Source organism: Ovis canadensis, chromosome 18 (genome assembly GCF_042477335.2).
Source record: "Ovis canadensis isolate MfBH-ARS-UI-01 breed Bighorn chromosome 18, ARS-UI_OviCan_v2, whole genome shotgun sequence".
Lineage (NCBI taxonomy): Eukaryota > Metazoa > Chordata > Mammalia > Artiodactyla > Bovidae > Ovis > Ovis canadensis.
The window spans coordinates 60,147,498-60,169,076 of record NC_091262.1 but is presented as its reverse complement, the minus strand read 5'-3'; the positions used below and the strand labels follow the sequence as shown (position 1 = coordinate 60,169,076).

The following is a 21,579-nucleotide window of genomic DNA, read 5'->3' as shown; positions in this document are numbered from 1 at the left end:
GTCGGACATGACTGAGCAATTGAACTGAACTGAACTGATCACATGCAAGATACCACATTAGAAGTTGAAGAAGCAACCCCACCTTCCCTCCAAAATTGTCTTGTAAGAACTCTTTGCTCTACACTGAGTGCTCTCTCAAGATGCATTTCTTTCAAGAATTGTTTTCAATTCACTTAAAAGTCAGAATGTGAAATGTTTCTCTAAAGCTCTTCACCTTTGGATTTTAGACTTCCATTTCCTTGAAGCATATTTTTATCCCTTCTCTTTCTCCGTGTTGTATCAGTGTACTTTATCTTGTGAACACAACTCTGTGTCCTAAAAGAGCCTAACGCTTTGGTTCTTTTTCAATAAAAAAATACTCAAGTGAGCAACCACTGCCCTTTGGGTGGCAGACTGCAAGCTTTGCCAATGTTTTCCCTGTTGGCAGTCTAGGCACCAGCCCTTACAGGACTTGTGCCTTTTCTTGTCCAAGAAGTTTATTCTAGGACAAGGCATCACTCGCTAATTAAATTAGCTTCCCTCTGTGTTTTTATTCAATGGCGATTACTCAAGGAATTCAGGAGCTCTTCTGTGATTTCATTCCTAGGAGGCAACTTCTTCCCCACAGGCTCTAGAAACAATTCCCTTCTCCCCTTTCTATGTTTTGGAAGAAATCAACGAGGAATGTGAATCTTAGCAAATACTGCTGAGTGGAGGACAGAAAGCAAATGAAGTATTGGCTTTAAAATGAGGACAGCAAGGAAAAGAGCTTCCAGGTGTTCCACTGGGTGGTGAGGGAGGGCTCTTCTTCACTTCGTTGTTCAGTCGCTCAGTCGTGTCTGACTCTTTGCGACCCCGTGGAATGCAGCACACCATGCTTCCCTGTCCTTTACGGTCTCCCGGAGTTGGCTCAAGCTCTTGTCCGTTGAGTCAGTGATGCCATCCAACCATCTCATCCTCTGTCACCCCCTTCTCCTCCTGCCTTCAATCTTTCCCAGCATCAGGGAGCAAAGTATTGGGGCTTCAGCATCAGTCCTTCCAGTGAATATTCAGAGTTGGTGTCATTTAGGATTGACTGGTTTGATCTCCTTGCAGTCCATGGGACTCTCAAGAGTCTTCAACACCACAGTATGAAAGCATCCGTTCTTTGATGTTCAGGCTTCTTTATGGTCAAGCTCTCACATCCATACATGACTTCTGGCGAAACCACAGCTTTGACTATCTGGACTTTTGTCGGCAAAGTGATGACTATGTTTCTTCATATGCTGTTTGTCATAGCTTTTCTTCCAGGGAGTAAGTATCTTTAAATTTCATAGCTGCAGTCACCATCTGCAGTGAATTTGGAGCCCAAGAAAAGAAAGTCTGTCCCTGTTTCCATTGTTTCCCCATCTATTTGCCATGAAGTGATGGGACTGGATGCCATGATCTTAGTTTTTTGAATGTTGAGTTTTAAGCCACCTTTTTCACTCTCCTCTTTCACTTTCATCAAGAGGCTTGTTTAGTTCCTCTTCACTTTCTGCCATAAGTGTGGTGTTAGCTTTTCCGCATTCTTTACATTTATAAGGCTTCTCTCCAGTATGAATTCTCTGGTGTTCAGTAAGATGTGACTTCTGATTAAAGGTTTGCCACACTTTGTACATTTATAATGCTTCTCCCCAGCGTGAATTCGCTGAAACCAGAGATCAAATTGCCAACATCCGCTGGATCATAGAAAAAGCAGGAGAGTTCCAGAAAAACATCTATTTCTGCTTTATTGACTATGTCAAAGCCTTTGACTGTGTGGATCACAAGAAACTGTGGAAAATTCTGGAAGAGATGGGAATACCAGACCACCTAACTTGCCTCTTGAGAAATCTGTATGCAGGTCAGGAAGCAACAGTTAGAACTGGACATGGAACAACAGACTGGTTCCAAATAGGAAAAGGAGTATGTCAAGGCTGTATATTGTCACCCTGCTTATTTAACTTCTATGCAGAGTACATCATGAGGAACGCTAGACTGGAAGAAACACAAGCTGGAATCAAGACTGCCGGGAGAAATATCAGTAACCTCAGATATGCAGATGACACCACTCTTCTGGCAGAAAGTGAAGAGGAACTCAAAAGCCTCTTGATGAAAGTGAAAGAGGAGAGTGAAAAAGTTGGCTTAAAGCTCAGCATTCAGAAAACGAAGATCATGGCATCTGGTCCCATCATTTCATGGGAAATAGATGGGGAAACAGTGGAAACAGTGTCAGACTTTATTTTTTTGGGCTCCAAAATCACTGCAGATGGTGACTGCAGCCATGAAATTAAAAGACGCTTACTCCTTGGAAGAAAAGTTATGACCAACCTAGATAGTGTATTTAAAAGCAGAGACATTACTTTGCCGACTAAGGTCCGTCTAGTCAAGGCTATGGTTTTTCCTGTGGTCATGTATGGATGTGAGAGTTGGACTGTGAAGAAGGCTGAGCACCGAAGAATTGATGCTTTTGAACTGTGGTGTTGGAGAAGACTCTTGAGAGTCCCTTGGACTGCAAGGAGATCCAACCAGTCCATTCTGAAGGAGATCAACCCTGGGATTTCTTTGGAAGGAATGATGCTAAAGCTGAAGCTCCAGTACTTTGGCCACCTCATGCGAAGAGCTGACTCGTTGGAAAAGACTCTGACTCTGGGAGGGATTGGGGGCAGGAGGAGAAGGGGACGACCCAGGATGAGATGGCTGGATGGCGTCATGGACTCGGTGAACGTGAATCTGAGTGAACTCCGGGAGATAGTGATGGACAGGGAGGCCTGGCGTGCTGCGATTCATGGGGCCGCAGAGAGTGGACACGACTGAGCAACTGAACTGAACTATCTGCATATCTGAGGTTCTTGGTATCTCTTATGGCAATCTTGATTCCAGCTTGAGCGTCGCCCAGCCTGGCATTTCACATTAGGTTCTCTGCATACAGGGCTTCCCTAGTGGCTCAGACAGTAAAGAATCCACCAGGAGAACCTGCGTTCAATCCCTGGGTTGGGGAGGCCCCTGGAGAAGGGAAAGGCTACCTACTCCAGTATTCTGGCCTGGAGAATTCCATGGGCTGTATAGTCCATGGGGTTGCAAAGAATTGGACATGACTGGGTGACTTTGACTTTCACTTTTCACTCTGCATGTAAGTTAAATGAGCAGGGTGGCATATACAGCTTTGATGTACTCCTTTCCCAGTTTGTTCCTTGTCTGGTTCTAACTGTTGCTCCTTGACCTGTGTACAGGTTTCTTAGGAAGCAGGTAAGGTGGTCTGGTAGTCCCACTTCTTTGAGAATTTTCCACAGTTTGTTGTGATCCACACAGTCAAAGGCTTTAGCATAGTCAATGAAGCAGAAGTTTTTCTGAAATTTCCTTGCTTTTTCCATGATCCAACGGATGTTGGCAATTTGATTTCTGGTTCCTGTGCCTTTTCTAAATCCAGCTTGTACATCTGAAAGTTCTCAGTTCACATACTGTGGAAGCCTAGCTTGAAGGATTTTGAGCATTACCTTACTAGCCTGTGAAATGAGTAAAATTGTGCAGTAGTTTGAGCATTCTTTTGCATTGCCCTTCTTTGGGACTGGAATGAAAACTGACCTTTTCCAGTCCTGTGGCCACTGTTGAGTTTTCCAATTGCTGACATATCGAGTGCAGTACTTTAACATCATCTTTTAGGATTTGAAATAGCTTAGCTAGAATTCCATCACCTCCACTAGCTTTGTTTGTAGTAATACTTCCTAAGGCCTACTTGACTTCATACTCCAGGATGCCAGGCTCTCTGTGAGTGATCATACCATCGTTGTCCAGGTCATTGGAACTTTTTTGTATAGTTCTTCTGTGTATTCCTGCCCATCGTCTTAATATCTTCTGCTTCTGTTAGGTCCATACCATTTTTGTCCTTTATGGTGCCCATCATTGCATGAAATGTTCCCTTGGTATCTCTAATTTTCTTGAAGAGATCTTCAGTCTTTCCCATTCTATTGTTTTCCTCTATTTCTTTGCATTGTTCACTTTAGAAGGCTTTTTCCTCTCTCCTTGCTGTTCTTTGGAATTCTGCATTCAGATGGGTATATCTTCCCTTTTCTCATTTGCCTTTCACTTCTCTTCTTTTCTCAGCTATTTGTAAAGCCTCCTCAGACAACCATTTTGCCTTTTTGCATTTCTTTTTCTTGGGGATGGTCTTGATCACTGCCTCCTGTACCATGTCACGAGCTTCTGTCCATAGTTCTTCAGACACTCTGTCTATCAGATCTAATCCCTTGAATCTATTTGTCATTTCTACTGTATAATTATAGGGGATTTTATATAGGTCATCCCTGAATGGCCTAGTGATTTCCCCTACTTTCTTCAATTTCAGCCTGAATTTTGCCATAAGGAGCCACAGTCAGCTCCAGGTCTTGTTTCTAGCTGACTGCATCTTCACTTAGGAAAACTGCTTTTTAAGACACCATGGTAGTTGGGAAAGTACTATATAATCAATTAGGACTGGATTTAAGAAAACTCTGGAGACTGATCTTATTATTAATGGACTGATTTAGAGATTCTGATACCCTGATAATCCCAGAGTATCTGTGACCACTTCTGTCTGTGGAAAAAAATTTAAAAAAATGTGTAAGCTTGACAGGCTATCACAGAAGGTGTGTGTGTCTATGTGTGTGCCCCCACACACGTGTGTTTTATGTGAGCGTATTTCAGCTTCACAATCTAAACCAGTGGCTCACGACTGGAGCATGTGGGGAAGCTAAGAAAAAAGTGATAGAGACAAATGTTGGCTCCATCCTTTGGTATAAGCTGTGCATCCTTCCTTTTTGAAAAGCTTCCCAGGAGATTATGATGCCCAGTCAGGCTGAGAATCACTAGTCTAAGCAAAACCAGGCACTGAATGCCCTCATCATAATATCCTTGGCTTTTGTGGCCTGCTAAGTGTCAATGGGCTGTGTACCACACCACAGGGACAAGGTGTCTGACTGGTTGATTGCATATACAGAATATAGTTGTCTGTAAATTCTCTGCTCAGGGTTTATTCCTGAAATAATACTACTTTTGACCAAAATACTGCTAACACCAGCAAAGGTAGAACTCTGTCTTAATTCAAGCCTGTAATCTCTTTGTGAGGTCATTTATCCCCTCTGGATAACTCAAGCCCTATAATAACATTTAATCTGACCCAAGGGATAGATAACACCGAAAGGCCTCAATTTCAGTAATTTTTGTTGTTGGTATTGTTTGTTTTATTGTGAACTATATCTTGAGACAAAAGCTTAATAGACTGCATCAATCTTTTTTTTTTTTTTAACTTGAAATGTTGACACCTAATGTAATAGACCAGGAAGCTTAATACTGTATTTTAGTTCCAAATCAGCAAACTTGCCTTAGGATCAGACAGCAGTACTCTGGAGCTACAGATATGGCCTGTAAACTGGTGCCCCCTCACCTCAGCCCCATACATAGTCTCTCCTCTGTGACTCACTGGACACAGTCTCTAGAATAGTCTTCTTTAAACCTCTTTGCATCATATCACTGTTTTCTCAGGAACTTCCAGGGGCTTCCTGCTGTCAGTCATTTAAAATCAAAATTCATCTAACCAGGTCTGCCTTCTAACTGCACAGTGACCTCCGTTTTTATTGCTTCTCAACATAGACCTCTCTCCCACTTCACCAGGCCAAAAAGAGCTACAGAACTCTTATTTATGCTTAATGCTGGGCGATACTCTGCCTAGACCCTTCCTGCTTCTGGCTTCAACCTGTGAATCTGTGGTCAGCAGGGCTAGAGCTTCATTTCTAGGGTCCATTTTGATTCCACCCCAGAAGCAGTTGCTCTGTGCCATGGCAGGGTGAACCCCCACCCTCAGCTTTCCTCTATTTCATGCTGGCAATGTCTCTTTTGGCCCCAAGAAGTCCCCTGCCCCCATCTGAGTCCTCCTCCACAGCATGGCTCAGAACTTACACCTTCGAGGGAACTTTCCTGTGATTCGCTTCATTTCATATTTGCGTGTATGGACTAGCCTGCTTGCACTGTTGGCACTGACTTTGTGCTCAGTTGCTCAGTTGTGCCCAGTTGTTTGCAGCCCCATGGACTGTAGCCCGCCAGGCTCCTCTGCCCATGAAATTTCCCAGGCAAGAATACTAGAGGGGGGGTGCCATTTCTTCCTCCAGGGGAATCTTCCCAACCCAGGGATCGAACCCACACCTCTTGCATCTCTTGCATCTCCTGCATTGCTAGGTGGATTCTTTACCACTAGTGCCACCTGGGAAACCCCCTTGCATTGACTTTACATGGTCCTAGATTGTGGTCTCTGCTGTATTCCTCATCACTAGCTGGATTGTTAACTCTTACAGAGCAAGCATTTTGCCTTCGGCTATTTCTGTATCCCTCTTAGGTGTGGTGATCATAAGCCATGATAACTGGTGTTCTTTGTGATGACTTTTGGACTTCCCTGGTGGCTTAGAGGGTAAAGCATCTGCCTGCAATGCGGGAGACCTGAGTTAGATTCCTGGGTCAGGAAGATCCCCTGGAGAAGGCAATGGCAACCCACTCCAGTACTCCTGCCTGGAAAATCCCATGGACAGAGGAGCCTGGTTGGCTACAGTCCATGGGGTCACAAAGAGTCGGACACAACTGAGCGACAACACATTTGTGATGACAGTGGCCTGCAGGCTCTGACTAGAGTGAGCTCTTGGATGCTTGTGGTCAGCTTTTGGATGCCCCCTATCCTGCCCTAGGCTTTGAGAATATAGGAGCACTGTACCCCTGTGAGGTGAAACAGAGAAAGGCAAGGCACACTGGCCAGATGCAGGTTGTGGTGGGAAAGTCTCCAGTGGTACAGATTAAGCTGATCCCTGCACAGGCCTCACTGCACAGGAGCCTCCCCCCCTTCCCTCCCCCAATTCCTTGTAGCCTCTTCCTGTTGCTTAGCCAGATCCACTTCCCATACTTGGAAGCAGAAGGAGAGAGGAGATTGTTTTCTGCTACCCACAGTGACATTCATACAAAGTGAGCCTCATTGGACTTGGTGTCTTGGCTCATTTGACTTGCCACAACCCTGAATTCAACAGGACTCAGGACTCTGATTTGGCAACGGCTTCAGGGCAGCTTTCTGAAGTATCAGACTTCTGGATAAACCTCAGCCCCAAGTATGTCTAGGTTGGCTTGGGTACTCTGTTCACATCAGCCGCAACTTGAATCCTCTCTACTGCCTTCCCTGAAGAAGTAGACCGCTTCCCACCCCAGCCCTTCATGTTGGTCCTGAGGGGCTTTAGGGTCTTAGTAATGATGAAAAGTGAAAGTGTTAGTCACTCAGTCGTGTCTGACTCTTTTGAGACCCTATGGACTATAGCCTGCCACACTTCTCTGTCCATAGAATTCTCCAGGTAAGACTATGGGATTGGGTAGCCTTTCCCTTCTCCAGCAGGTCTTCCTGACCCAGGGATTGAACCTGGGTCTCCTGCATTGAAGGCAGATTCTTTACCATCTGAGCTACTGCTGCTAAGTCACTTCAGTCGTGTCCAACTCTGTGCGACCCCATAGACGGCAGCCCACCAGGCTCCCGCCATCCCTGGGATTCTCCAGGCAAGAACACTAGGGAAGCCCTTAGTAATGATAATACCACCTCTCTCCCAGAAAACAGCTTAGGCTGCTACTTAAAAGTGTTCCAAAGTCAACAGACCTTGATACTACTGTATAAGGTCAGCACGTGGTCCCCTTTTTTTACAGAAGGGAAAGGGAGGCAGGTAGTCATCAGGACACTTGCTGGGGCCAGAGGTGAGAATCATTATATGCTTTTTCTCTCTTGTACCTTCTACATCTTTGTCTTAATTTTAAAACCAAGATATTCTATGAAAGCATCTCAAACCAATATTCAAATACCCTTCTAGGTGCACTCAGCTTGTCAAATGTTATTAAAAATAAGAAGAGTATATTCTCTATTTTTACGATTTTTTTAAATTGGAAAAAAAAAAGTCCTCTAGTCATTTCTGATTCAATCAGGTGAACTGGGAGGCTGTGAATTTTTAAGGAAGTGTCACCAGCTTTCAACAGGGTGCAGAAATCTTTGCTCTGAACATTTCTCAGCCTTGCCATTCCATTTCCATTAACTCCACTAATTCCCCCTCCTGATTCCCCCTTTTTTATTAAAGAGGTAGGTTGACCACTATTAAGGTAAAAAGTTAGGATGTAGAGCAGAACTTTGGGGAAACTGCCTGTATTCTGAACAAGTTAGATAAAGCTTCCTTAGACTGGGATTTAAACCCTCACACTGAACCAAACTACAATACAGGACAGTTCCTCTGAGCCTTGCTGCTGCCTTAGGGTTCTTAATGTTGTTGGGGAAGGGAGTACAAGTAGTGGGCAACATCTTTCACTTCTCCTTTCCTTCGCTGAAGAATAAATCTTTGGCTACTTGCTCTTGCCTTATCCTCATGTTGCTACTTAATACTATGCACATTAGTCAGTGTTCTTGAACACACTGGTAATAAATACCCTGAGGCAGTTTTCCACTGCATCTTGATCCCCTGGCCATGAGGATCCCATCTTCCCAGATCTCTCTCGTTCTCACACACACGTCCTCCTACCCACCCACCTTCCCGCCTACCTATCTACCTACCTACTTGTCTGCTGGACTTTAACCCAACAGACTGTCCTGACCATGGCTCCAACACATGAGAAGCAGATCAGGATAATTACCCCTGCTCATTTCAGATATAATGTTTGCACTTTTTCAGGTAACTGGGGAGAATGCTACGATGTGCCCTTTAAATGAGTCTCTTTTTTATATTTAAACAAATTTTTATTTTATATTGGAGTATAGTTGATTTACAATGTTATGTTAGTTTCAGGTATATAACAAAGTGATTCAATTATACATACACATACATCTATTCTTTTTCAGATTCTTTTCCCATATAGGTTATTACAGAGTATTGAGTAGCCTTCCCTATGCTATACAGTAGGGTTCTTAAAATTTGTTTGTTTTGTTTTCCTTATTTGTTTTTATGGAAGTTAACTCCTATTGTACGGCATTGTGATTTGGTTATACATATATATACATCTTTTTAAAATATTCTTTTCCATAATGGTTTATCATAGGATGTATTTTTTAATTGGAGGATAATTGCTTTACAATGTTGTGTTAGTTTCTGCTGTACAACGACATGAATCAGCTATCAGTATACCTATATCCCCTCCCTCGTGAGCCTCCTTCCCACGCACCCCAATCCTACCCCTCCCCGTCATCACAGAGCACCTAACTGAGCTCCTTGGGCTATACAGCAGCTTCCCAGTAGCTAGCTGTTTTACACAGGGTAGGATATGTCAGTGCTGTTCTCTCAGTTCATCCCGCCTTCTCCTTCCCCCGCTGTGTCTGCAAGTCTGTTCTCCACCTCTGTGTCTATATTCCTGCCCTGCAAATAGTTTCATTGGTACCGTAAAATGAGTCTCTTTGTAAGAGAAAGCAACAACTACCACAAACTTACTTGGAGGGTACAGTGGCAAAAAATGAAGACAAGTCACTTAAAATGCTTGTCCTCTGTGGAGGTGGCTTAGGTTGAGAAAAAAAAGGTTTCATGAAATAAGAAAAAAAAATCCCTTCCACCTAGTGGCTTCCTAGGACATTGCCATTACGGTACCTTTAACCCTATGGCCACAATTGTGAGCCTTGGTGGGTTAGGAAAGGTGGCCTGGGCAGCACAGAGGCATCTGCTCTGCAGAGCACAATACCCCCATGTCAGGAATCGTGAGCTCTGGGCACACTGGCCAGATGCGTTGGGAGAATCAAATTATTCAACTGACAGAATCACATTTCTTTTACCCTTACCAGGGAATGTCATTCTGGTGACTTGAGACTATTATCAGAGTTCAATTCATCAACCATGTTTACTAAATACAGAAGAATTGAAAAGAATATTTACTCCTAATGACCCAAATGCTCATAGTAGTATCAGCTAGGGTCTACTTTTAGGAATATAGGAACAAAATTAGGGGAAAAATGTGGATAAATTCTAGTTATTTTCTTAACTGAGGGTACACCGGTACACAAAATGTGGAAATAATAGCAAATCTTCCTAACAACCATATACAAATTGCATTCTGCCCTATAGCAGTGAAACTGAAGACATTGGAAACTGTGTGATCATTCACTCCCAGCTTCATCTTATTCTTTAACCCTTGTTACTTACCCCTTTACTTCTACTTCCTTATTCATTTCACTTGTGATCTCATGGTGTACGTGTGCCTATATCACCTCAAGTTCTTAAAAGAAGTAAAATGCACATAAAATAAGTAGGGCTCATACTGTTAATGACTTGGAAGAAGTGTGAGAAACTTGATATTTCAGTAGGAATATCTCTTACAAGCCACCTCTGGAATTTACCGCTAAAGAGGTTTCCCACCAGAGTGAAGGGAGGCAGGCTTCTCGGATCATGTGAGTTACCTAAGACGGCCGCTATATCATACTTTTTTCCCCCCTTTATATTCCATATAGCAAAATATCAAATGTGAGGCATCTGTTGACAATAAATCATTAGCTTGTATTCACATCACTCCGTGGCATTTCTGCTCAGAACCATAAACATCTGTTATTATTTTAAGGTTGGGTCTCAAGGAATCTAAATGCAAAATGTGATGATAAAAAGCAAGTGATAATGATTTTTGGAAGTATTAGCAGTCCGTTATTTGACAGACTGCTGAACTTAAATGATAAGCTTCAGTTACAAAATAGTATAAAATGAGGTTTAAGATTTAAGTAACACCAGGAAAGTACAACTGAGTAAGATTTTAGAATAATGCTCGTGAATATATAATATCTAAAAATATCTTCTGTGACATTACTTGCCATTTCCTGGGAAAAGGAAATTATAATAGCCACGTGTATACACATATGAGCTTCCCTGTTGGCTCAAATGGTAAAGAATCTGCCTGCAGTGCGGGAGACCCAGGTTCGATCCCTGGGTTGGGAAGATCTCCTGGAGAAAGTAAGGGCTACCCACTCCAGTATTCCTGGGCCTTCCCTAATGCCCCAGATGGCAAAGAATCTATATAGCAGTTACCAATTTACAAGATAATTTTCTAAATGTATTATCTATTTTGATTATTGTATCTTCTTTGTGCAGTAGGTTTTATAGATCTTATTTTTAAATTGGGAAAACTGGACTCATAGAGGCCAAATGACTTGCTCAAGGTCATACAGTCAATCATTGAGAAGAACCTCAGGCAGGGCAGATACTAAAATTCCCATCATATAAATGAGAAAGAAAAAGCTCCAGAAACACTTGCCTGAGACCATGATGACTGTGATCAGTGGAAGCTGAACGAAGAAACAGACTTTGCCTTTGGCCTGCCTTTCCCTTTTGGTCAGTGCCTTGCAGAAAAATCAGACCTATGACAGTTGGGGTTGGAAAGGTCTTTGGAGGCAGATCAGAGGCAAGCATCACCCCTGCCCTAGGAGTAACTCTGTTGCTCAGTTCTCCTGGTACCCTGCTTTCCCTCTGTGCTTCTTCTCAGGGTTTCCCAGTATCATTGTCCGTGCTGCCAGGACTGGTGGGACGATGGTGGAGAGGAGCCCAGGCTGTGTGCTCCCAGTACGACTCTGCTCCGTCCTCTGTGCCCCTTATGGTCCACACAGACTTTGACTGTAACCTCCTCCTGGTTTCATCTCTCCCTGTGATCTTTCAGTGATAGCAGCTCCTGACAATACAAAACAGCTCATTCTATTTGTTTTTCTTACTAGAAATGAGAGAGAGAGAATCTAATGAGTCTGGTTCATCTTTTTTTTATTATTGAAGTAGAATTAATTTACAACGTTATGTTAGTTTCTGGTGTACAGAAGAATGTTTCATGTCCAAAGGGGAGAAACGTAGAATAATTCCCACCTAAGTTTGCATAGATGATGGGTCATTGTGGTTGAGGTGGGGCTGGGAGACTTCACAGGGACAAAGGGGTTTGGACTGGATCTTGAGGTATAGACTTTTGACCAGTCTAAGAAGAAGAGGTCCTGAAAGGGGGCCTTACAGACAGAGGAAACAGCACATACAAAGGCCCAGAGGCTTGGCTTGAGATAGCACACCATGTTCAGGAAGAGCGAATCGTCCTGTGTGGCTGAAATGCCAAGTCTGTGGAGGAGCTTGCAAGAGATGAGGCTGGAAAGCTAGAGAGGGCTAGACTTGTGACCCCAACAAGGAGCATTAGGAACTGTGAAGATCTTTTTTTTTTTTTTTTTTGGTTGTCATGGTGATTAAGGATTGTTACTGAGAAAGATATTGTGCACAAAGAGGAAAATTGCTGTGTCTCAAAGCCGATAGGGGGCTTCCCGGCTGACTCAGTGGGAAAGAGTTTGCCTGCTAACACAGGAGACACAGGTTCGACCCCCTGGAGAAGGAATTGGCAACCCTCTCCAGTATTCCTGCCTGGGAAATCCCATGGAAGAAGGAGCTCGGCAAACTATAGTCCACGAGGTTGCAGAAGACTTGGATGTGACTTAGAGGCTAAACAACAACAAAGCCAACAGGGCCTTCATCGAGAAACACTAGGCTGGACCATGGAGGCCTTTCAAAGTCTTATCAAGGAATTTGGGTTTTTGTCTCAAGAAAGATAGTGGTGAGAACAAGGAGTCTGGGATGGTCTCTAGATTTTGGTTGGGCAGTTGGTCGGGAGGTAGTTCGAATCGCTGCGGCTGGGATTATGGGGAGGAGGGAGCAGAGGTGACAGATGGTAGGAAAGATGAACTCTCCTTGCACATGTCACAGATGGATGGAGGAAGCATTTATGGGAGGCACTGCTTAGCTCAGGAGAGAGGTTGGAGGGGAAATGATGACTGGGGAGCCCTTAAAACATCAGACAGGTCAAGTCATAGGCATGAATAGGTCATCCCTGGTGAATGTGAATCTTCAAGGTCAACTTTTAATCTCAGGAAATTTCCCTGCTTCCTATTCAGTGTGTTCACAGGAAACACCAATTAAGATTAATTTCAACCTAAGCAAAATATAATTAGGGAGATAAACTTGCTGCCAAAAATATAATGAACTCCAGAATGAAATGTGAAATTGATATTAGCTCACTTATCTGATACGTTTATAAGATGCTTTACAAAACCTGGTAAGTTAGGGTGGGAAATATCTTAGACATTTTAAGGAGATTAGTAACAGAAAAAAGAAACAAAGGTATGTCTTCCTCTTCCTTCTTAGGACTCTCTCCCATTTAGGCTGGGTGATTTGGACTCTGAAAATCTCTGGTCCCTTCATTTAGTTAAAGTTTTTTCTGACATACTGCATTTGCCTAGAAGGAATATACCAGGACACAAAATTCATTTCTGCTCCCTCTTGCCACAGAAATTACACTTAGCCACTATTGTTAGTCTGAAGTATGCCTGCCCACAATACATTTTAAAAATACATTTAATGTATTTAATGTATAATTTTTCTGTGATCTAGTGATTTAAATCTTAGTTTCAGTGGAGAAAGTCGAGCAGCTGGAGTTATTGGCCCATTAACCTGTGAAGAGAGGAGTCACTGGAAAGATAATCTTTGGAAGTTATTTTCAGTAGCAATAGCAGTGAGTTCCTCACTACTTCTAGAATCCCATTACTGCAGTTCACACTAACTTTGATTTTCAGATTGCTTGCCACTAAGATAATTTAGGTTATGTCGCTGGTTTTTAAAATAGATGGGAGTCATTACTGTTTCTGAAGACAATATTTATCCTGCCTTTGGGCCTTCCCTAGGGAGGGTGTGGGCACAGCGATTGATGAGGAGCTTTTACTTTCCTGGGATGACCTGTCATTTAGATGACTGTCAAAGCAAAATAGTCCATTTGTATCTGACAGTACAAAATATCTGCACTCCCATGTTGTTGCCAGGTGAAATAACTTAGAACACTCTGTGGGCAGATTCTTACTTAAGAATTTAGTGCTGAAAAACAATATTCATAACAAAAAACAATGCAATCAGAAAATGGGCAGAAGACCTAAATAGGCAATTCTCCAAAGAAGACAATAGGCACGATGCTTGACATCACAAACTATTAGAAAAATGCAAATCAAAACTACAATGAGGTACCACTTCGCTGATCAGAATGGCCATCATTAAAAAGTCCACAAATAACAAATGTTAGAGAGGGTGTGGTGAAAAGGGAACCCTCCTACACGGTTGGTGGCAATGTAAATTGGTGCAGCCACTATGGAGAACAGTATAGAAATTCCTTTAAAAACTTAAAATAGAATTATAATATGATCCAGCAATCGCATTCCTGGGCATACATCCAGACAAAATTATAATTTGAAAAGATACATGCACCTCAGTGTTCATAGCAGTACTGTTCACAGTAACCAAGACATGAAAGCAACCTCAATGTCTACTGACAGATTAATGGAAAAAGAAAATGCGGTACATACAGGCAGTGGAGTACTGCTGCTGCTGCTGCTAAGTCGCTTCAATTGTGTCCGACTCTGTGCGACCCCATAGATGGCAGCCCACCAGGCTCCACCATCCCTGGGATTCTCCAGGCAAGAACACTGGAGTGGGTTGCCATTTCCTTCTCCAATGCATGAAAGTGAAAAGTGAAAGTGAAGTCGCTCAGTCGTGTCCGACTCTGAGACCCCATGGACTGCAGCCTACCAGGCTCCTCCGTCCATGGGATTCTCCAGGCAAGAGTACTGGAGTGGGTTGCCATTGCCTTCTCTGAGTGGAGAACTACTCAGCCATAAAAAATAATGAAATAATGCCATTTGCAGCAACATGGGTAGATCTAGAAATTATAAAATGGAGTAAGTCAAAAAGAGAAAGGCAAATACCATGTAATAACACGTGTGGAATCTAAAATATGACATTAATGAACTTATCCACAAAACAGAAACACTCATAAGCATAGAGAACAGGCTTGTGGTTGCCAAGTGGGGAGGAGGTAGGGGGAGAGACGGAGTTAGGGGTTAACATATGCAAACTATTACATATAGGATGGATAAACAACAAGGTCCTACTGTATAGCACAGGGAACTATATTCAATAGCCTGTGATAAACTATAATGGAAAAGAAGATGAAGAATTATATATGTGTAACTGAGTCACTTTGCTGAAACAGCAGAAATTAATACAACATTGTAAATCAACTATACTTTGATAAAACAGAATTTTTTTAAGAAATGAAAAACAATATTCACATAGAGTTGCCTGAAAACATGTAGTCTATAATTTCCTTATATGATTGTTTCCCAAAGTGTCATCTTTAAATTTCCCTTAAATGTAAACAGGTAGTATATAATGAAAGGACCAAATTATTATTTTGGTAAAACTCTGGATTAAAGTTTCTTTACTGAAGGACTTCTTAGAGCATTTAGCACATGTTAATGTACTTATAAATATCTATAAGGGTAGGTCTAATAAAGATATGCAACATTACCCAAATATACTTGGCCACAGAGATCTTTGTTGTAATCATATTACAAGGACTGCTCATGTTCCTCACAACATACCTTATTCTAGATATTCTAAATTTATCCTTGGATCAAGTCAGTTCATCGGTGTTCTGGGTACTTGGCTACATTATTCTAGTCTCTCTGTCATAGAATTACTTTAATTAGTCTATACTGAAGGACATTAAAGAAATAGACCTAAAGAATTTACTGTTGTATTTAATACAGGTATTTCCTAGAACACACTGTCTGTAGCTCAGCCAGCAACCCTTTGGAAGACTTCATGGGGACATTTCTTTTAAGCCAATACAGGGATGGTTATGCTTCATCTGAGCAACTTTTCTTTTTAAATCCTGTAGGTACTATCAAATTTTTAACTTGATTTTTTTTTCCTTTGCTTTGATTGTTAGGTAGTTCAGAATGGAATTTGCAGCCTACCGCTAATGATGCTGTGTGACTATATGGCATGTACTTTGTCCAGATTTTTCTTGGTTTACATATGATTTCTTTCCCATAATTTCCAAGTTTAAAAATTTAGTTAATTCTCTCTTTCAACAAATATTTATTTGGCCCTTTCTGTAGGCTGCAGTCTATGGGGTCGCTAAGAGTCGGACACGACTGAGCGACTTCACTTTCGCTCTTCACTTTCATGCATTGGAGAAGGACATGGCAACCCACTCCAGTGTTCTTGCCTGGAGAATCCCAGGGATGGGGGAGCCTGGTGGGCTGCCATCTATGGGGTCGCACAGAGTCAGACACAACTGAAGCGACTTAGCAGCAGCAGCAGCATGGGACAAGCACTGGTCTGGGTGTTAGAAATACAATGGTAAAAATATCTATGGTCTTTGCTCTTCAGATCTTTCAGTCTACCAGAGGATGATGTGTGTGTGTGTGCATGCTGGGCTCAGTTGTGTCCGACTCTTTGAGACCCCATGAACTGTACTCCACCAGGCTCCTCTGTCCATGGCATTTCTCAGGCAAGAATACTGGAGTGGGTTGCTGTTTCCTATTCCAGGGAATCTTTCTGACTCAGGGATGGAACCCATGTCTCCTGTGTCTCCTGCATTGCGGGTTGATACTTTACTGCTGAGCCATCCAGGAAGCCCCACAGGAGGATATAGACTACTAAATACACAATACGCCATATCCAATGCAATATGGTCTTGATGGGGGATGTATAAGAGGGATATCTAACCCCTATGGAGAGATCAGAAACACCATTAAAGCAACTATAAACAACCATCAGAAATAAGCTTCTTCAATCATGCTAGCTTAAAACTTCTTTGAACCCTTCCTTTGTCCTGTGGTCAAATATCCTGGTGCCCATCCCCTGTCCTGCCTTGCATCTAGGTGTGGCACCCCATCACTTCATTGCTATGCTGGTTCCTCCTGTTTTGGTGCTTGGGCTAATGCCTGCTCTCATTTCCTGCTAGGAGATTCTGCACAATCCCATGGCTAAACATACCTAGCCTTGGCTATTCTGTTTCCAACAACGCACTGTCTGGAGGCCCTTCAGTATCCCATGAACTAGACATAGCCAAAGAGAGGGTACAAGAGGGAGGAGAAGGGCAAGAAGACAGGAAAATTAGTTAAAGAGGGATCCAGAGGAATAGCCGTCAGAGACGGGAAGCACAGAGCAGCTCAACGTCATGGAAGCCTTGGAGGAGAAAATTCTTAAATATACCCAATACTGCAGAGAATTCAGGAAGGTGAAAGGTTGTTATGCAGCCATTGGATTTGGTGATGCGACTGGTAATGACAGCTTGCGATGAGCAATTTTAGCTGAGTGGTGAGGATGCAAAGAGCTAAGGATTATACAGTCCAATGTGATTTGGGTGGTGAGGTAGTGGAAACAAGTATGGGCTAGCTTCTTAACAATTTGGGGGTAGAAGGAAAGCGAGAGGTAGGGTGGTGCCTTAAAGGAACAGCAGGGTCAGGAGAAGGTTGGTGCTTTTTTGAATGACCAAATGCTTCACCCTTACACATCTTTCATCACTAAAGGCTGACGAAATGCAGTTATGCTGCGGTTGCTGGGCACTGGGATAATGCATACAGTCAACATTCTGAACTGCTTCTTGAAAGAGCACTTGAATCATAACCTAAATTTTTAGGAGGGGCAGTGATTTCTTATCCACCATATCTTGATCAAACTTCAGATAGCCTTAACCTAATATTTGAAAAGCGAATAGTTTAAACTCATTTGTTGAGTTGTTCCTTTGCAGTGGGGTAATAGCCAAACAGTGACAACCAAACAGAGAATTTTGCAAGCAGAGCACCTCTACTGGTGGCGGCAGCTGCTCTGGATGAAAGGCATGGACTTGACACTGAGAAACCAGAGGAGAGGCTTGAAGGGAGAGGACGAGGAACTTCTTGGTGACTTCTACACACACACACACACACACACACACACACCCCTACCTCCCACACCACATACACCCCCACCCCCCCCACTGAGCCTACACCCCCCTCACACACACACCCACCCTCCTACCCATCCATCCTGTACTACTGGTCTACCTCCCCATGTCACACGCTTACCCACCCTCCCATCCACCCATCCTGTACTACTGGTCTACCTCCCTGTGTGGGTTGTGCCTGCTGAGGCTTAAGCCTGCCCACACTCTGCGATCATTCTGCTTCCAGTGGAGGATACAAACAACAGACCCTGACCTATTGCTCCAGATTCTTTGCCTGACTGCCTCTCAGAGTCTGCTGCCCAGACAATTCTGGACCCCTTGGTGCCCTCTCATCTACTCCTTTATTGATGAGTCCTGGCTTCCTCCCATCCTCCATGTAGATGTTTGCCCTTCAAGGGCTTGATTCCTCCATTGCTTGTCCTTGGAGCCCAGTTCTCTATTTACCACTTGACCCATCACCGTTGCCCTCCCTTCCTCTCCAAGAATGAAGACTAGCTTATTGTACCAGGGGTATGCTAATAATAATGGCAGCTCCCTTCTGTGGGCATTTACTATGTGCCAGGCACTGTTCTAAGTACTTTACATGAATTATTTCATGTTATCATCTTCACATCCCTTGGAGTGATGGGTTTATAGATGAGGAAACAGGCACAGACAGTTTAAGCAGCTTGTCCAGGAGGCACATCTAAGCTTCAGAGCTGGGAGTCTCACTTCAGAGCCTAGATTCTCTTTTTTTCTTGGCTGCACTGGGTCTCTGGGGCTTTGTGAAGGCTTTCTCTAGTTGCAGTGAGTGGGGTTGCTCTTTTTTGTGGCTTCTCATTGTGGTGGCTCCCCTGCTGTCAGAGCATGGGCTCTGGGGCACATGGGCTTCAGTAGTTGTGGCCTGTGGGCCCTAGAGTCTGGGCTTAGTAGTTTGACCCATGGGCTTAGTTGCTCCATGGCATAGGGAATCTTCCTGGAGCAGAGATGGAACCCTTGTGCCCTGCATTGGTAGGAGGATTCTTATCCACTGTGCCACCAGGGAAGTCCCAGAGCCTATGTTGTTAACCCTTACCTAATATTGCCTCGTCTACAAATTTAGATGTAAAGGACCAGCAGCATAGACAATTTATCTAAATTTGGGATCAGAAGCCCAAGCAGATGCTGTGTATTAGAAGCATTGAAATCCAGGCCTACACTCTGAGCAGCAGGCCCAGGAGCTCAGTAGACAGAGGGAAGCTCCACTCCAGCCTAGGCCAATAGGGCTAAGCTTTCCAAAAGAAAGCCCATCCAGGGGACAGTTAGACCAGGCTGGAGAATGAAGAAGCTCCCAGTGAGATGGCATAAAGAGGGAGAGATTAGCACTATATATGCTCAATCCAATGCTTGGATCTACATTAGAAGCCCAATTATGAACTGGATTATGTCCCTCCCCAGAGATGTTAAAGTTCCAGGCCCCAGTACCTGTGTGACCTTATTTGAAAAATATGATCTTTGCATGTAATCAAGCTAGAATGAGGTTATTGGGTCACAGTCCTCTGTGTGCTCAATCATGTCAGACTCTTTGCAACCCCATGGACTGCAACCCGCCAGGATCTTCTGTCCATGTGGAGTTTTCCAGGCAAGAATACTGGAGTGGGTTGCCATTTCCTTCTTCAGGGGATCTTTTGAATCCAGGGATTGAACCAGCGTCTCCTGCATTGGCAGGCAGGTTCTTTATCACTGAGCCACCTGAGAAGCCCCTGAGGTTATTAGAGTAGGCCCCAATCCAAAATGACTTTGTGCTTTGAAAAAGGGGAAGTTTAAACCCACACACACACACCCACACCCACACACACACACCCCCCCCCCACACACACACACACACACACACCCACACACACACACACACACCCACCCAGGAGAAGCTGGGAGAGAACCCATGCAACCATTTCTTCCTCACAACCCTCAGAAGAAGTCAGTCCTGCTTCTTAATATTAGATTTCTAACCCCAGAATTGCGAGACAATAAACTTCTGTTGTTGAAGCCACCTAGCATGTGGTACTTTGTTACAGTGGGCTTAGATAACTAATACAAAACCTAATGCCAAGATCCCAACTCCATCCCTAACTCAGGTACAGCTGAAAGGTCTGTGGCTGTGGTTCACGCTTACAAGTCATGAAACTCTCTCAGGGATCTCTTTTTTTCCATACGGAGACCCACCATGATGAAGATCTCTAAGCAAGAAGGGAAGGAAAATGAAGGGATATTTGTGAGGGTCTACATACAGCCTTTCAGAAAGGAGGTGTACATGAAGGCAGCATTTTCAGACTTAACATGAACTCAATTGGTATTGCACCAGCCATCAGCTGGTAGGTCCTGGCATCACAGATCTGCAACACCCTCATTTTAAGAAAGAAACACATTGTTTACAAATCAACATATATTGATGTCCTGCATTGGACTAGTTAGGATGAGCTGCAAGTCATTCTAAAGGAGATCTCTGATCTGCATTCATACCTCCACGCCCACACTGAAACTTTCAAGACATATAAAGAATTGGGAAATAGATTTCCATCCCCAGCAATCAGCAGTCATGGAAAAGCCTTGTGAAATAAAAGTAAGAAAGGCTGATGCTTTATTTTTGAAGAGCTCTATACCACTTGCAAGGCTACATTTATAAAATTGGAGCTTTTTCACACAAGTGACTTGCCTTCTGACTTCTCTAGTGGCTTTTTCCACTCTTCTAGGACCTTGGAGTATGTAGGGCCAGATCTGTTGGCTTCGCTTTAGCAGAACACAATGATTCCACTCTTCTTTGTAGGAGAATGTCTGCAAGTCATCAGTTTGTGAATGTGTGCCATTATGTGGGAATCTGAACAAATGGGACACTGAATCGTCAAGTGTATCCATATCTATTAGGGGTTTTAGAGCTCTCACTGGGTACTGCTGTCATACCACCCTCTAAGGTCTGCAAGGGTTCTGGACACAGTGATATTAAACCCCAGAATGCTGGAACTCCCAGCCTGGCTGATTATATGCTGACAAGCTTCATAAGTTACTATATAATCAGCTCAAGTCAAGCTGGGTTTCACAGTCTCAAATCCAGTTTTCTCTGGGACATAGGACACAATCCTAAACTTGTTCTAGTCAAAAGGCATCTAGGCCTTCCTTTTCTTTTAGTCAATAAAAAATTGCCACTGACATAGACATGCAATAGTAACCAGAGCATGTGTTTCTTCCAGTGGAAAGAAGATAGCAGGGGTTCAGGAGGCTTGGATCTTTGTTCTGAAGGTAAGACCCTGCCAAATTCTGTCTCTCTTGGCCTCTTCCTCATCTGTAAAAGTTGAACTTGTAATCAGTAACCTCGGAGGTAACCTCTATTTCTACAGTTTTGTCTCTAATACCAAAATGTTCATATGATTGAACAAATAAGTTGTGATTTTTTTAAGCTTATTCGCAAGTAATCATTTTTGAAATCAGGAGGACCAAAACTATTACTGTCATAAGGGAAAACAGTCACTCTACTCTCTCCTACTATCACTTTGTGACCCAGTTTTTAGATTATGAGCACCTTGTTATAAATGATCTCAGTGACCAATAATGAAAACAGTTCTCGTGATAGTAATATAATGCTGCGATATGGTTCAATCCTCATGATCATCAAGTAAATATCTGTTTGCCAGCTGTCAGTGGATGTGAGTTGGAAGTGGAATAAAAGGAAAGGGACATAATTACCCAGGTTGGGGCCAATCCCTTGTTTCAACTCTTCTTGTAATTTCAGCCGAACTTTTGCAGTATTCCTGCCCAGAACTGCTGGGTTGTTTTCCTAGCTATTGC

The 21,579-nt window shown here is 43.2% G+C and overlaps 1 long non-coding RNA gene across 1 annotated transcript in view; it reads left to right on the top strand.

The window, feature by feature from the left end:
* Positions 1–21,579, top strand: part of LOC138929779 (uncharacterized) — a 79,662-nt gene that overhangs the window by 22,066 nt on the left and 36,017 nt on the right. The window contains exon 3 of the long non-coding RNA XR_011445970.1: positions 20,985–21,033. This is a non-coding gene — a long non-coding RNA (uncharacterized lncRNA). The remainder of the gene's footprint in view (positions 1–20,984; positions 21,034–21,579) is intronic.